Here is a 14,371-nt window from a genome sequence, read left to right on the forward strand (position 1 = left end):
TTGGTGTCCTTGGCAGCTGTGAAATTTCAGGGGCTTGTGCATGAGAATATTTTCCTATGAAGTATTTCTAATTGAAAGTATCAGAGTGTCAAGCATTACAAACCTGGACAGTTCACCTTCAGGAGTACCAGAAGAGATACTCATTATCCGTATTTAAAGGGTCAAGGTCTCCCAAAACCAGGGTGCAAGCCAGATGTAGTTTTAAAGCAGCTGCCAGGGACAGTTCATCTTTAGAGAAGTCACTAAAGTTGTAAGAAATTTTAGTTTCCCCAAAACCACTTTGAACTTCTTAGAAACTAGAAAGATGATTGGTTTGCCCCGCAGAAGACAACTTCAGTTTCAGCATCTCTCATGTTATGTTCTTGATTAAAAACAACTTCCATTTGATACACTTTTCCCTTTATTACCTGTTTAGTTTTTTCACTATTGTTTCTGTATTCAACTCTTTATATGATTAGGATGCAAAATTAGCCCTTTGTTTTATATTGCTATATTGTTTGTGTGTCTTAGGTATATACATACATGTACTATTTTCAGTAGAAATTCATGTATTTTATAATTGATAAGCTCTTCAGAGCATCTCTTGTCCTATAGAAAGCAACAGGATGCTAGGTAAAACAGAGCGTTGAGCAAAACTCTGATTAGTTTTTGCTTTTTCCTGAAATCTACACTAAAGTGATAGGGTGTGGGGGTAATTCAACAGGGACAAGGTGAATTGAACACGAACAAAATTTTGGAAACTTGGAAGCAGATGAAGGAGTACTATGGATTTGGGAGACCCAGGGAAGTCAAATCCTAAACCAGCAGTGGGAACACAAGAGAATGGTATAGTTTGCACTGTTAAGATTTGGGTACCTGGCAGGGCTGGGCACGGTGGCTCACACCTGTAATCCCAGCACTTTGGGAGGCCGAGGCGGGTGGATCACTTGAGGTCAGGAGTTCGAGACCAGCCTGGCCAACATGGTGAAACCCCGTCTCTACTAAAAATACAGCTGGGCGTGGTGGCACATGCCTGTAATCCCAACTACTCAGGAGGCAGAGGCAGGAAATTTCTGAACCCAGGAGGCAGAGGCTGCAGTGAGCCACGATTGCACCATTGCACTCCAGCCTGGGTGACAGAGCAAGACTGTCTCAAAAAAAAAAAAAAAAAAAAAAATTGGGTATCTGGCCTTCATGACTTTTTTCCATGTGTGTGACAAAAACATAATATGCACACTTTTGTAACCCACCTTTCTTATTTAACAGTACATTGATATTGTATATCACATTAATTACTGTAAATATTTATATGGATGTATTGTATGTTTTTAATTAACCAATTTCCCATTGTTTGGACATTTAGGTTCCACATTATTTATTATTTTAAACACTTCTAAAGAATTTTAAACGATTCTTAGGAAAATCCTCAGCCTAATAATAAAATTAATTCCTAAAAGTGGAATTGTTGGGGTAAAGGTTTTTTGAGGGTCATTGATAAAAATGATGGTACTGTCTCCCAGATAGATGTACCAAGTTATACTCCCACAGTTAAAATATATATATATTTTAAAAAATCAGAGTCCCATCCTTAGAAATCCACATATATACAGCCACATGAATTTGTTGGAAACAATAATAGAAGACTCATGCTTAATTAAGTTGATTAGCTTTAGACATAATTCAAATGAAAGTTAAATTGAGTGCCCTAATTGTGGTCTTTAAGTACCATTTTTCTTCAAGGGAAGCAGACTCCTTCGGATAAATCACTAATTCCTCTATAAGAAAGAAATGTGCAAGAAGAGTCTGGGAAACATTCTTTTGTACCAGATCAGAAAGATTCAGGAGGCACCTTAGAAGTTACCACTGGCCAAAGCTGAGATAACTTTAGCATCGGCAAGGATAATATCTGCAAGAGATTGAAACTCATAGTATTATGTTGAACTCCATGAGTTAATAATGGTAGTGGACAGAATTATAGTTACCGTTGGGATATGCTTTTAAAGACATTCCAGGTAATAAGAGAAATGATAGAATTAGGATATCACCATTTTTACCCCCCAACAATTAATGGATCTAGACAATAATCACCAGTGACTGCTAACCTCACAAAGAGAGCAATCAGATTTTGTGCCTCCTAATGGAAGTACATATACCACCTATGAAGCAGTTCTGCCAAAAGTCACATCTGACCATGATGAAGCCTTCGGATCTAACTATCCCTTCATTAGAAATAAGGGGACAGAGGGACAAATAATATACAAGGGACTCAATCAGCAAAATCCACACTCTGGAAAACCACAAGACAAATGGCCCTGCTGCTTCAACAACAGAAATGCAAAGAGAAAAGACAACGATGGGTTAAAGGAGACTTAAGAGATATATCTATCAAGACAATTTATGGACTTAATTTGGATACTGATTTGAGCAAACTGTTGAGACCATTGGAAAAATATGAAAAGTGGATATTTGATATTAAGGTTTTTAATTATCTTTGGGTGTGATGATGGTATTGTTACTTTTTTTAAAGGACCCCTTTTAGAGATGCAAATTGAAACACTTAAAAATGAAATATGTAAAAGTTTTTGTTTAAAAATAAGGATTGAAGTTGGCTAGTGTGTTTGGATATAGTTGAAACAGGATTGGCTGTGAGCTGATATAATTATTGAAGCTGGGTGATAGGCACTTGGGGATTTATTATACTATTTTCTCTACCTGTGTTTATATTTGAAATTTTTCATAAAAATTTTTAAAATGTGGCCGGGCATGTTGCCTCCCGCCTGTAATCCCAACACTTTGGGAGGCCAAGGTGGGAGGATCACTTGAACTCAGGAGTTAGAGACCAACCTGGGCAAAATAGTGAGACTCTACATCTCAAAGAAAAAAAAGTGTTTTAAATGTGAATCAAATTCATATAGAAGCTGATTCGTTACTGTTTTTATTTTAGCAGTAATTCATGATAATGACCTGTATTCATAATGATTTTCATGATGATTGTTTTAGTGGAATTAAACTTGAACTAGTCAAGCTAACATAATTAATTATATTCTGCTCCAGTTACAATGAATAATTAATTGATTTCAACTGCTAGGGTGAACTCTTGAAGCTATCAGTCATCCAGCAATCTTAGCAAGCAGGCCATTGGTTCCCTGTTTGCTTTCTCTCTCTCTCTCTCTCTGTCTCTGTCTCTGTTGTAGGGATTGCTAACTACTTAAGTAAAATATTTGTTTGCTGTTAAACATGTCAGGGAGTATGGTCAGCTTATCCACATTAAGCCTGTGTGTCCCAAGTTGGAGTAAATGTTAAGTAACTCAGTACAGTAAACTAGATTCTTCTACCCTTTCTTGTTTAAATGATCATGTTCCCTGGAGGTGGAAATCTTTAAAAAGATACCCTGTAGTTGTTTGTTCTCAGTGTAAAAAAATGAGAATAATTTGATAGAGTGTAGGTTGTCTTATATAAAAAGTGCTTCCATTTGCATGAATTTTAGAAAAATCACTTTGGAAAAATGAAGGCTATGTGATTATACTGAACACATTAAGCAATTTTGTTCTTTATTTTAAATGAGTATTTTATTATTTTCTTGCCTTGCCCTTTGGGTATGGGAGTTAGCCTTTGTATTTCTAAATACAACAGGCCAGTTTTTATAAATTAAGGTGTCGATATATTCTTAATCATTTAGTTTTGTGATTGTGGTTAGTTTTCATTTTTCTTAAGCACCTACTAGTAGCATCTGTAAATAAGTGAACTGACCTGTTAACCGTTTTCCTCTTTCTCCTCTTTTCCTCCTCCTTGAAATATATCAGAGCATGTTTGGAATTCTTTGGCTCTTGTGGTGTGTGTTTGCTGATATGCATTGACCTTACTCACGGGGTAAATACTTCTTACGCACTTGATTGTGCCAGGGCCTTGGCTGAATGATAAGAATACAGTAGTGAGCTTAACAGTGTCCCTGCCCTGGTGAAGCTTATGGTCTTGTAGGTGAGACAGATACCAGATAATCATGTGAATAAGTGTACAATTCCAGCTGTGCTACATGTCGAGGGGGAGGTTTTTGGTGATCCAAGAGCTGATAATGCAGAGATAGGACTGAGAAAGGAGGGTGGGATGTTGTCACAGCTGATAATGCAGAGATAGGACTGAGAAAGGAGGGTGGGACATCAGGAAGGTCAGAGAATTCCTTACAAAAGTGAGGTTTGAGTCAAAATCTGATGGATGAAGAGAGTTTAAATAGATTACATCGAATTTTTAATAATGTCGATTGGTTACATACTGGGCAATGATAGCTGATTTTACTTTGGGGAAAGGTATGTCAGCTAGTTCAGATTCCTTTATTTTTTAATGATTTTTCATTTTTTTGCTTTGCATTGTATTCATTTGCTGAAGATCTGGCTTGTACTTTGGCAGATGTCATACTTGGTTATTCTCCTTAGGATATTGGCCCAACAGTCTGGGAGTTGTCAAAGGCACTTCGCTTTTCAGACCTGGGCCTCTGTATCATGACTATCGTAAATTTAGGATTAAGACACCTCGCCTCCTACCAGGATGAATGAGATGTCCCTGTGATCTGCTGCTCCCTGGAGTTCTCTACATCTTTCTGTCATAGCACACACCATATTACAATATAATCCTGCCTCATCTAAGCCAAACTTTTGAGAGAATCATTTACACTCAGTGGCTACTTCAGCTCTCATTCACTTGTCAGTCTGCTGCAGTTTTTCACAGCCCCCAAAGGACTGCAGTCCATGCCTTCAGGGAGCTCAGACTCTAGCGGAAGGAAAGAAACCAGCAGTTACAGTACAGAGGGGTTTGTGTTGGAAACTCTACAAGCACAGGATGCCCTGGTAGCTCAGAGGAAGTGCATGTCGAGCGTGGTAGGTAGGTAGTGGGTAGAGCCAAGATGACTTCCCAGAGGAGAAAAGCTGGAGCTGAAGTTTCGGTAAAAGTTTGCTGTTAACTAGTCCAAGTTGCTGTCGCAAGCTTTTAGAAATGATGTAACCATGGGGCAGTTGACCGTTGTCGTGTTCTTTGCTATTTTCATGACTCTGGATGTGCTTTTCCTTTTCCCTGGGTTGCCCTTTCCGTCTTGATTCCTCTGCAGGACTGGACTTCATTAATCTCCATTTCCTTGAGCTTGGCTATAGTAGGTTTTCAATAAACGTTTGTTTTGTTGTGTGCTTTGTAAATAGGCAATGAAGCTGATTTCACAAGATAGCCACAAAAGTTAGTTTCATTACAACACATTACCAACAGCTGTATTTCCAGCTTTTAACATATCTCATTCTAAATCCTGTAGCAGCACAACCTCCTTCCCTCATCCCTGGAGATAAATTTTCTTTCAAAATCTAATATGCACTGTATTTACAGAATATAAAACATACCCACCATGTTTTGCACAAATGGAAAAGGCATAACTTAGCTTTGGGGCATGTAAGTAGCAACTCCTGATAGAAGAATAAATGTATTCAGAAAGCTCAAATTAGAAGTAAAATGGGAGACCCTAGATTTGTTTGTGGATGACTGTTTTCTTTAGCTAAATCATTGATGTCATGTTTATTTGACTATTTCATAATGAAAGGTGGAAGTTAAAAGTTTTGAAGATATTTTCCTGCAGTAAACGTCCAGATTAACATTTTCCAGTTTTTCACAGAATTCTAGTTTGTTTATTTTTAAATAACAAATAGGTTTTTAGAAAACGTTAAGAAAAAAACAGGAGGTATAAATTCCAGGATCAAATGAAAATGCTGAGTTACACGGGTTTTTATTTTGTTTGATTGATTGATTTTTTTAAAAATGAGGTACTTCTCAGAGCCTCTAATATGCTAGCACTGATTGTGATCTGTAAAGGCATTTTATAATATGCAGTGCTCCCAAACTAGTAGACTCTTCTGCTGTTTTCTCCACTAAAGAGTCTGAGTTCTGCAGAACACGCTGGGTATTACTGCTTAGATAGCTGGTACTGTAGTGTTCCCTGACAGGGACAGGTTCTCCTTACCTAAGGAATTCTCACTGGGCTTGGACATCCATATCTGTTATGACACTTGGCACTGACAGTGGGGTTGCAGAGATTCTCAGGACAGGCTGGTTAGCCTACTCCCTCACCCTTACAAGCAACTCTGCTCTCTGTGGCACTCATCAGAATTGCTTGGCACAGTGGTCTCCAACTTTTTTTCTTTTTTTTTGAGATAGGTTTTCTGTAGACCAGGCTGGAGTGCAGTGGCACCATCATGGCCCACTGGAGCCTCCACCCTCTGGGCTCAAGCAAACCTCCCATAGTTGGGATTACAGGCACATGCCACCACGCCCAGCTAAAATTAAAAAATTTTGTAGAAATGGAGGTCTTGCTATTTTGCCCAGGCTGATCTCAAACTCCTGGCCTCAGGCGGTCCTCCCACCTCCCAAAGGGCATGAACCATCACATCCAGCTGGTCTCCCAAGTTTTTTGATCTCGTATCTTATACTTAAAAACTTGAGTACACACTCCTAATATGGAAATAATTATAAATAATATGAATGTGTTATTGCACTATGATTATGTTGTAAAGTATGCCACAATTTTAAGGGATAAGATAAAAACTAATGGAAATCATAGTATTTCTTCCCACATTCCAGTAGGCATTTTGCACTCCCTAGTGTGTACACAATCCATTTTGTAAGCCTCTGGCTTTTGAGATAGAATCTACTTACAAGCCAACTAGCTGTCACCCTCCCTGCGTTTCTGGGTTAAGTTTGCTTTCCAGTGAAACACTCTGCAACCACTGAAGAATGCAGGCCACCTGCAGGTATTTGCTTCTAAAGAAGTCTAAGAAGTACTAAGTGGAAGAAGCAAGTATTAATATATATGTATGGTCTGATTTCATGTGTGAAATTTTTTTACATTTGTAAAAATGTATAATTTATTCAGAGAAAATCTCTAGATTGATACATTAAAAGCTGTTAAGTTATTTCTGAACACTGGGATTAAGGGCCTTGGGAGAGTAAGAAGATCTTTATTTTTTACTTTATAGCCTTCTGCACTGCTTGAATTTTTAATGAACCAGATTCTTTTTATAATAAATAATTTTAAAAATCACTAAGTATATTACGGTATCAACTATGTTACAATGCATTGCCAATGTTGATTGTTGAAGTTGGGTGATGGGCATGTTGGGTTTCATTATATTCTTCTCTACTTTTATGTGTATTTGAATATTTCCATAATAAAAATTTTAAATAAAAAATGCATTGCAAGAGTCTAGAAATACACTACATAGTTAACAGTGGTTATCTTAAGGGTGGGAGGATAGAAGGAGGGTTGAGTAGAACTTCAGCTACCTTCTACCTCAAACGTTTTATAATGGGAAAACCACTGATACACACACACACACACACTCTGCAGAGGCACCAGTACAAAGAGTTTCATATGTAGAAGGGAGTAGAAAAAAATTTGATTTCCTAGATAAATGTTAGTTCCTAGAGGAATCTACAAAATAAATGTGCAAGTCGAGTGTTTAATATGTAAGGCTTGGCTGTTCCATATTAAGATTTTTTTTTTGAGACGAAGTCTCATCCTGTTGCCCAAGCTGGAGTGCAGTGGCATGATCTTGGCTCACTGCAACCGCCACCTCCTGAATTCAACCGATTCTCCTGCCTCAGCCTCCCAAGTAGCTGGGACTATAGGCCTGCGCCACTGTGCCCGGCTAATTTTTGTATTTTTAATAGAGACAAGGTTTCACTATGTTGGCTGGTCTTGAACTCCTGACCTTGTGATCCCCCCACCTCGGCCTCCCAAAGTGCTGGGATTACAGGCTTCAGCCACTGCGCCTGGCCACTGCACCTGGCCCCATATTAAGATCTTAAGGCTTGTTTTATAAAAAGGATTCTTGGCCTTGTTATATAATCAAACAAAGGTGAAACTCCACGGCATCGCCACATGCCTCTGCACAGTCTCAGCGGCAGCAGGGAGGGCACAGCTAGTGGTCTGCCTGAATAATTTGCACTGTTATCTGGTTACCAAGCTCCATAACATGAAAAGACAGTGTCTTAAAGTACAGTACCTAATTACAGCTCTCACATGGGGTCCAAGGGAGTTAATATGTAAAGGACGTTTTCTATTGCTGACTACGATGGTAGGCTGCATTCATGGACACATAGAATCTCTAAAGAGTGAAATGGTGGTCCATTAGCCATGTGACCTTGTAAAGCTAAGCTCTAGGTACCTCATCTGTGAAACAAGGATAATATAATAGTATTAGGTACCTCAGGGCACTGTGATGTGGACTAAAGGAGAATGTATGTAAGGCACCTTGCATATGGTGAACACTCACCATATGTCAACTATTCTTTTTTCATGTGAAAAACTGCTTACTGAACTGGAACATTTAGCTTGCAAGCAGGTGTCCCCTGATTTTATGTATCTTCTCCTCAAACAGACATGTGGTTAGGGATCCTTGGTCTGTGGTTAATCTCACTACCCTTGCCAAAGTTTAGGAATGGTCATGTCACCTAATTTTGGCTAGTAAGATAAGAGGGGCTGTCTCCTGCATGATGTCTACTGTTCATTCTCTGGATGTTACCATGTCTGAGTGTGCTGCCTGCAGTTGCAGTGGGCAACTTGCTAACAGCCTGAGGATGAAGCCAACATCAAGGATGGTGGAGCAGAGAGAAGGAAAAACACTGCATCTTCATAATATTACCCAAGCGGCCCAGCCAGCTCTTCCTGAGGCCCACTCTACCTTGGAACTTCCTTTTGTGTGAGATTTAAAAACAAAACAAAACCAAAGCAAACAAACAAAATACCCTCATTATTTAAGCCAGTTTGAGTTAGCTTCCAAAGACATCATGATTGATTGAACCTGCACCAGACAGGATTTGAGGTAGGGGTGGTAGCACTTATTCAGTGATACTTATTGAGCACTTCACAATGCAAAAATAGAGACATCAAGAAGTTCCGAGACATGAGGAACTGGGGGTTCTTGAATGATAGCAGCTTGAACTTTTTTTCCACTTGCAGTTTAACCCATCTGCCTCTCCTGAGAAAAGCAGCTGCTGGGGCTTGCAGAGGGCAGATAAGGCCTGGGATGTGAATGAGGCTTCTGGCCACAGCAGAAGCCTGTCAGAGAGCTGGGGCAAGACTGTCTTCCTGCCCGGGAACCATATCAGAGAGCCCTTGGGAGGGGATCCAGGGGAAGCTCCTCTTGAGTGTATGGGCCTCCCTGCTTCTTGAGGAGCTGGCCAGATGGGTTGAGTTGCCTTCACTGCTATGAAAGTGTCTGAGAGAGGTGAGGAGACTAGAAAGGGGGCAGAGAGGCTTCCTCCAAGTCCCTTACCAGAGGACTGGCAATCCATATGCTGCTAAGCTTGAGCCTGGGAGGCTGATACTGCTGTTCCTTCTATCTGGCTGCGAATGCTGTCTCTTAAGGTACCTCAGTATCTGGAACAGAGCCCCAGTGAACAAACAAAGGAAAAGATTCCTAATGGAGTCCAGTAGCGAGGAGAATTAACAAGTAGAACCCTCAGTACAGAAATAGCTGCTGGCATAGATAACTTGAACCAAAGAATAAGAAAGGGAGATATAAGTGCAACACAATAAAACTGATTTTCTGGAACCAAAAATGTTCCAGATTTTGAACCAGAGCTTTCAAGAGATAAATTGAAGGAGAAAGTGGTCACTGTTGATGTCTGAATTAGTGTCAGAGAAAGATAAATCTGAAAGTATAGAGCAAGATTACAAAGTAAAAATCCAGAACGGAGGTGAAGGATGTAACAGAAGAGCGATGTGACTGAAAATATCTAAAAGGTTTCTGAGATGAAGAGAGAGACTTGCCTCTCAGAGTTCCAAGAGCTGGGTGTGGTCATGCCTACAATCCCAGCATTCAGGGAGACAAAAATGGGAGGATAACTTGAGGCCAGGAGTTTGAGACCAGCCTGGGTAACAAAGTGAGATCCTGTCTCTGAAAAAAACAAAAACAACAACATAAAGGAGTTCCAGGAAGGAATGCTCATCAGAAGACATGCTTCTAGGCATATTATATCTCTGAGCTACAAGAATAGAGAAAAATCTTAAAAGTTTCTACAGGGAAGAACAAGTTACTCCTAAAGAAGGAGTCATCCTGGCAATAGACTGCTTACTTACAACACTGGAAGCAACAGTATGGAAAATGGCCAGCCACTGAGGGAAAAGGACTATGTGGAAATTAACCTAGGCAGACCTGCAGTTCAGCTCTCCAGTACCTTTAGTTCACTCTTAAAAATGTGTCTAAGAATATGTTACCAGTTCTTTTTACTTGGTGATAAAATAAACTGTCAAAGTCTCCAGTAGAGTTGGGAAGGATCAGAAGAATATAAAATCTTAGAATAATAGTAAAGGGGATCATCACCCAAATCAAAATGTATTACCAGCTCGTGGATACTAAAGGCCAGAGAAGCTCATCCCTCTGAATGTTACTGGGTCCTCCACTCTGTAAAAGTCTATTCTTTCCCTCAGTTGATCACATCACCATCTGCCTTGACGACTCTTCTAAAAACAGTCTGGTGCTAAAAATAATAAGTGAATCTCAGCAAATCTGGGCATCGGAGGTGGGTGGGAAGGAGGGAAATGTTCCAAAGTTCTCATCTGGGTAGTAGCTGTGCAACTGGTAGGGGAAGTGAAAGTATTCTAAGGTTTGGAATGGGTAGTGGAAGCAGTGGACAAACAGTATTTGGTGGGAGAAGTATGTGTCTGGTTTTATATAATGGTAAAGAAATATGTATCTGATTATAAGCAACAGGAAAGGGAAAGTAGCTGGAAGTAGAATGAAAATCTACAAGAGAAGTCATATCAACAAGATGGAAAGGGGAACTATCAATTTGATCAATCTGCAAAAATAAGACTAGGCAAAAGGAGAAAATAATTAGTAAAGTAAGGCAATAAATAAATAAGATAGTAAGAGTCCATTTCACTAAATGTAAATGGAATAGATTTTCTTATTAGAAGTCAGAGACACTTAGGTTGAGTTAAAAATATCAATAAGCCAGCTATACTCCATCTAGAAGAAAAATATCTAAAATTTTTAAGGAAACAAAGTATAAAGAAAAGTTGAAAATAAAGAGATGAACAAAGATATCAAGAAAATATAGTGAAAAAGAAAATAGGATTAGCAAAATTAATTGTCAGACAAGGAGGAATTAAAGATTAGAGGCGCTAAAGGAGGAATGTTATCTAACAATATAAGGCACATTTTGTGAAGCAGATTTAACATTAGTAAACTTATGTGTACCAAACAATGTAAATACAAACATAATTAGATCAAAATGGAGATTTTAAAACACTTTTAAGAATCATATCTAATATATGAAAAATAAGGCTATATTAGAGTAATACAATCAACATACTTAGCTTAATAGATATATAATCTTAAATTTCTCAAGTAAAACAGAATATTTTCACATATCCAACAGAATGTTGTAAAAATTGACTATGTACTTGATCACAAAGAAAGGCTTAGCAAATATAGAAATGAGAGATTTTTGTAGCAACATTCAATGAAACTAGAAATAAATAATTTAAAAGTGATCAGAATAGCCTATTTATAAATTGAAGAATACTTCCTAGGTAATCTTTGGAGCAAAAAGCAATATAAAGCTAATACTAAAAAACTACAGTGAAAAGAATGCTTTATATTAATATCTGTATATTACAGCCTTACATGTTATTATCATTAAAGAAGAATGACTAAAAATAAAAGTACTAGTTGCTTTTCTATGGAACAAGTACTATGGAAAGAACAAAATAAAGCAAAAGAAAATATGAAGAAGGAATTAATATAAACAGAACTGGGACTACGGAGAGACAAGCGAGATGCCTAGGGCACAAAATTTAAAAAAACAAGGTTATGCAAGTGCCAGCCCTGGCACCCAGGCACCCCACTCCTTAGGAAGCACTCGATTTCACAGACACGTTAAGGGAGCGGCTGGCACTTGTACAGTATCGCTTCCTTGAATTGTGTGACCTATGTGCCTTGCTTCTCTCACCCTTGTTCTGGCTGACTGGAAAAGTAAAAGCTTCTCTCCTGGGAAGAAAAAAGGATTTTCTTCTTTTTCTTCTTCCTCTTCTCCCTCCTCTTCCTCCTCCTACTTTTTCTTTCTTCCCCTTCCTTCCTTCCCCTTCTTTCTTTTTTCTTCATTCCTTCCTCCTTCCTCTTTCTCTTTTCTTCCTCCTCCTTTTTTTTTAAATTAATAAAACTCATAAAAACCTAGATGTAATTTATACTTATTATTGTGATCTTTGAATTTTACTACTTTTATCACAGCCTAGAAGATAGTGGAGTCAAAAGAGGTCTTACAAAAATAACTTACTGTTACCCACTAAATGTTTTTTAGAAACTCATTTTTTAAAACGTGCATTATACCTCTTACCTTGTTTCATATTCCTAAATCAATTGGCCTATTTTATGGGCCCACACATGTTGTATGTCATTATTGAAAAACATAAATAGTAATAAGACTATCTGTACATCTTATTTCATTTAGAATGTCAGGGTAGGCCGGGTGCGATGGCTCATGCCTGTAATCCCAGTACTTTGGGAGGCTGAAGTGGAAGAATCACTTGAGATCAGGAGTTTGAGACCAGCCTGGGCAACGTGGCAAAACTCGGTCTCTACTGAAAATACAAAAATTAGGCCATGTGCAGTGGCTCACGCCTATAATCCTAGCACTTTGGGAAGCCGAGGTGGTTGGATCACTTGAGGTTGGGAGTTTGAGACCAGCCTGACCAACATGGAGAAACCCCATCTCTACTAAAAATACAAAATTAGCTGGGTGTGGTGGCGCATACCTATAATCCCAGCTTCTTGGGAGGCTGAGGCAGGAGCATCTCTTGAACCCGGGAGGCAGAGGTTGCAGTGAGCCGAGATCGCGCCATTACACTCCAGCCTGGTCAACAAGACCGAAACTCCATCTCAAAAAAAAAAAAAAAAAAGAATATACAAAAATTAGCCAGGTGTGGTGATGTGCACCTGTAGTCCCAGCTACTGGGGAGGCTGAGGCAAGATAACTGCTTGAACCTAGGAGGCAGAGGTTGCAGTGTGCCAGGACTGTGCCATTGCAATCCAGCCTGGGTGACAGAGCTAGACTCCAAGAAAAAAGAAACATAAAAAGAATGTCAGGGTATAAGGTAGAAAACAGACAAATGGATACCATGTAAGTATGCTCTTAAGGAGAATATTGCTGAAATTAGGAGGATTATTATCATTCTCCAACATAGTTTCTCTCGACAGTTAACGTTGAACTATTTAGCTTTTGAGTTTGTTTCCTTTTGTGGATTATATCGAGATTTAATGTTGGATAGAGCACTACGTAGCATTTCTGTAGTTTATCTTGTTTTCTATGATAAATGTGTCCATTGCTTCAACTACACTAGGAAGAATTATTAGAATTTCAGAGTTTACTTTTGGATTTTTGTCTGTGCTTTAAGGTTATGTCTTCATTTAATCATTATTGTGCTCTTATATAACTTTGTGCCTCTCTTGCTTGAAGATATTTCACCAAAATAATTTTAATAAATGTTATATGCAAAAGGCAAGTAAAAGCTGAAAATCTAAGAATATTACATGCAAAAGCGCAAGGACCAGATGGTTTCACAGCTGAGTTTTAAAAAGATTTTTTAAAAAAAGATCATCACAATATTATCTAAACTATTCAAGGCCATAGATAAAAGCTGTAGAATATCAAAAGCATGAAATGATAGACCCCCTAAAAAAGGTGTGGATCAATTTCATTTATGAGGCCGGGCGAGGTGGCTCATGCCTGTAATCAGCACTCTGGGAAGCGGAGGTGGGCGGATCACTTGAGGCCAGGACTTTGAGACCAGCATGGCCAGCATGGCAAAACCCCATCTCTACTAAAAATACAAAAATTAGCTGCGCGTTGTGACCGGTGCCTGTAATGCCGGCTACTCGGGAGGTTGAGGCAAGAGAATTGCTTGAACCCAGGAGGCAGATGGTGCAGTGAGCTAAGATTGTGCCACGGTACTCCAGCCTGGGTGACAGAGCAGGACTCTCCAAAAACAAAAACAAAAACAAAAATTTCACTTTACGAAAATAAAGGCAAAATTCTAAATAAAATCAAGGAAAGTCCAGCAAAGTTATGAAAAAAAAAAACAAAAAAAACATGGTAAGCAAGGAAGGTTTACTCCATGAACGCAAATGTGGGCTGGGCGCAGTGGCTCATGCCTTTAACCCCAGCACTTAGGCCAAAGTGGGCAGATCACGAGGTCAAGAGATCGAGACCATCCTGGCCAACATGGTGAAACCCAGTCTCTACTAAAAATACAAAAATTAGCCAGGTATGGTGGTGGGCAACTGTACTCCTAGCTGCTCAGGAGGCTGAGGCAGGAGAATCGCTTGAACCTGGGAGGTTGAGGTTTCAGTGAACAGAG

Source organism: Colobus angolensis, unplaced genomic scaffold (assembly GCF_000951035.1).
Source record: "Colobus angolensis palliatus isolate OR3802 unplaced genomic scaffold, Cang.pa_1.0 Scaffold19, whole genome shotgun sequence".
In the NCBI taxonomy this organism is placed as follows: domain Eukaryota; kingdom Metazoa; phylum Chordata; class Mammalia; order Primates; family Cercopithecidae; genus Colobus; species Colobus angolensis.